The following is a 3,894-nucleotide window of genomic DNA, read 5'->3' as shown; positions in this document are numbered from 1 at the left end:
ACATTGGACTGCATTTCTCTTGCCCATTGACATTCCCACTTCCCTAAAAGACCTCTCTTCTCTCCTAAAAACTTTCCCACACCCACTCTGCACTGATGACTATGTTTCCTGTATCACTAACGATCTAAAAACCATGGGAGAGGACTTCCTTGAGTTCTCATCCCCACACCTGCTCCTCTGCCTGCACCCAGGCCCTGGGCTCTGCCTCCCCTCCTGTCTCCAGGCTCCTGGCACATGCCAGTTCCTCCCCCACATCTCTCTTCCCTCCAGTCTTTCTTCCCCTCTGCTCGTGTGTCCTCAAACTTTCTCTTTACTAGGTCTTACAAACAAGTTGTTAATCCAAGCATCTCTTCAAAAAACAGCAACAAGGCTTTCGGCTTTCAGCTGGGAGGAGGCCAAGGTGCAACTTTCTTCGGTCATCCTGAATCTAGCCACGTCTGCCATGCTGCCAAAGTTTTACCCCAACGAGATCAAATCATATACCTGAGGTGCACCGGGGGTGAAGTGAGCACCACATCTGTGTTGGCCCCCAAGATCAGCCCCCTGGGTCTGTTTCCAAAAAAAGGTTGGTGATGACATTGCTAAAGCAACCAGTGACTGAAAGGATCTGAGGATTACAGTGAAACTGACCATTCAGAACAGACAGGCCCAGATTGAGGTGGTGCCTTCTGTCCTGATCATCAAAGCCCTCAAGGAACCGCCAAGAGACAGAAAGAAACAGAAAAACATTAAACACCGTGGAAATATCACTTTTGATGAGATCGTCAACATTGCTCGACACATGTGGCACTGATCTTTAGCCAGAGAACTCTCTGGAATCATTAAAGAGATACTGGGGACTCCCCAGTCTGTGGGCTACAATGTTGATGGCCACCACCCTCATGACATCATAGGTGACATCAACGGTGGTGCTGTGGAATGCCCAGCTAGTTAAGACACACAATGGAAAATATTTCAATAAGGATCATTTGAAAAACAAAAAAACAAAAACAGCAACAACAACTTTCTCTTGGTCTTGCTATTCTTCTCTTGGCTACTACACCAGCTCTCTACTCACCTTTATGTCTTGAAAGGATCATTTGTTCTTGCTTCAATTCTCCCTTGAACCCACTGTGAACAACTTTCACCCCCATCTCTCAACATATCTACTCCTCACAAGGTCATCAATTACCCACCACAGGGTTCAATCCAGCTGTCAGTTCTGAGTGCTCATCTCTGCACGTGACTCCTTGTTCCCTTCCTCCTTTGTGAACCCTGCCTCACTAGGCTTCACGCACCCCTTCTCCTGGCTTTTCTCCTCCAACACTGGCTGCTCCTTCTATTGTCTCCTTTACCAACCTCCTGTCTTTAGTGTCCTCAGGCATCTGGTCTTGGACCCCCTCCTCTCCTCTCTCCTCCCCTTCCCTTTCTGGACAGGGTCTCACTCTGGTTGCTGAGGCTGAAGTACAGTGGTGCAATCTCAGCTCACTACAGCCTTGAGCTCCCGGGCTCAGGCGATTCTCCCACCTCAACCTCCTGAGTAGCTGGGATTACAGGCACGCACTACCATGTCTGGCTATTTTTTTGTTTTTATTTTTATTTTTAGTAGAGACAGGGTTTCACCATGTTGCCCAGGTTGGTCTCAAGCTCCTGAACTCAAGCAATCCACCTGCCTCAGCCTCCCGGAGTGCTGGGATTACAGGCATGAGCCCAACCACCTCTTCTATTTTCTATTTAAACCCACTCCTTTAAGGATATCACCAGCCTCGTGATTTAAAATACCACAAGGCCGACAAGTCCCAAATTTCTAAGTCCAGCAACCACCACTTGCTGAACATCCATGGGATGCTGAGCAGGCATATCACATTTAACATGTCGAAAAAGGAACTCCTGATCTTATTGTATTCAAACTGGTTCCACCCCCAGTCTTCCCCATCTTAGTGAGTGAAAACTCCATCCTTCCTATTGCTCAGACCAGAAAACCTTCGTCTGTTCTCTCTTTTAAACCCTACACCCCAGTCAGGCATCATGTTGCCTGAGCCTTCAAAAGAATAACCTGAATCTGATTACTTTTCACCACCACCACCACTGCTACCAGCCTAGACACTGTCACCTCTTTCCAGGGTTATTGCAATATCCCCTCACTTATCCCCTACCTCTGCCTTGGCCTACTTTCAATCTATCCTCATCATAGCAGCCAGAGGGGTTCTATTAAAATCTAAGTCAGATCATGAAACTCCTCTGCACAAAACTTCTAATGGTTCCCATCTCACTTAGGGTAAAATACAAAGTCCTTACAAAGGCCCACAAGGGCCTCAGGATCTGTTCCCTCCATTCACTTCTCTGACCTCCTCTTTTACTACTCTACCCCATCCACTATGCTCCAGCCACATGGACTTCACTCCCATCTCCTAAACCTCTGCATTTGCCGTTCCCTCTGTCTGGAATACTCTTCCTCTAGACAGGCTCATGAGTCAGCCCATCAGCCCATCACCCCCATCAACTCCATTGGGTCTTTATTTAAAAGTTATCTTTGCAGTAGGACCTTCACTACCCACCCCACCTAAATATTGCACCCTTTATAAAAGCACTGACCAACAGAACTTTCTGCTTGATGAAACTTTATCTTCACTGTCCAATAGGATGGCCACTATGAGGCTTTTGAGCACTGGAAATGTGGCTTGTATCACATGGAAACAGAATTTTTAACTTTAATTTAAATATCATCAGCCACAAAAGGCTAATGGCTACTGTGTTGTAAGCACAGTGTCTTTACAATCCTTTATCTCCTTTTGCTGCTTTCTGTTTTTGCTTACTATTTACCACTAACATACTACATAATTTACTTATAATTTATGGTAGATCTTGTTTATAATTTGTTTTCCTCATTAGAATGTAAGTGGAAAAAACAAGTTATGACTACAAGGAGAATGACAGGCAGGGATCTTTGTCTGTTTTGTTCACTACTATATTCCTGGTACCTAGAACAGTTTCTGGCACATAGTACATACTAAACAAAATCTTTGTTAAGTGAAGGAACATGCAGTAGGAGACTCTACAAATTCCACCCAGGCATTGCTCTGCTCTCTGTCTATGTCTACTCTCTGCTAATTTGCCAGATGTTGATCTAACTTTCATCTCCTGACCTGGATGTTCATACGTTCCTCTGGCCCTTCTCCTTCTGAACGGTTTCTTCCTTCCGAAACGAGTATCTAGTATCCCAGTGGTGTACCCACTACCTTCACCTCAACTCACCAGTCTATAGCCTCTTGGTCCTCTCTGCCAGCCTTGGCTCTGTTGAGCTTCTCTTCAACTAGGCTTACCTGAGACAACAAATGGCCAAGAGCCATGGGGTAGCCCAAGAGTGCTGTCAGCCTATACTTCTCTTTGCTAAGACTCCAGAAAACAACACAGCACTTCACAGCATCTGTTGGCAGTCAACCAGAGTTAGAAGGTGGACCTCAGTCATCCACACCACATGCTAAATCATCACCAAATGGCCTGAAGGTGAGGGACTTCTGCACACTCAGAGACCTTCTGGGCATAGGTCATGCCTTCTATGCCTTTCCAGGACACATGACTGTGGCCCCCAGTGATGGTTAGGTGGCTATTACTGAGCTAAGACTCTATAATGAGTGTCTTGCTTCCTTTCTAAAAGAAACCCTACCCTTGGGCCAAGGGATAGGGAAGGGAACAGAACGGAATTCTAGTTATGACTGTTCTTTGTTTTAACCAATAAATGGGTTTCCGTTTTAAGAGCCCAGATGTCAAGAGTATCTTATTATAGTGGCCTCACACAGGCTGGGAATGAAGTAAAAATTAGAATGGTTGTTGAAAACTTTCTGTTTTCTTCTTCTTTATTAAGTCTGATGACTCAGACTTGATCTAGGGCTTTTTGTAACAGCGCCGGGCATA

At 45.6% G+C, this 3,894-nt stretch overlaps 1 pseudogene; it reads left to right on the top strand.

The window, feature by feature from the left end:
• Positions 1 to 380: 380 nt before the first annotated feature.
• LOC111545055 lies at positions 381 to 934 on the top strand (annotated as a pseudogene).
• The last annotated feature ends 2,960 nt before the right edge of the window (positions 935 to 3,894 follow it).

Source organism: Piliocolobus tephrosceles, chromosome 8 (genome assembly GCF_002776525.5).
Source record: "Piliocolobus tephrosceles isolate RC106 chromosome 8, ASM277652v3, whole genome shotgun sequence".
In the NCBI taxonomy this organism is placed as follows: domain Eukaryota; kingdom Metazoa; phylum Chordata; class Mammalia; order Primates; family Cercopithecidae; genus Piliocolobus; species Piliocolobus tephrosceles.
Note: the sequence above shows the minus strand (reverse complement) of the source record. Positions and strands in the feature narration are given on the sequence as shown.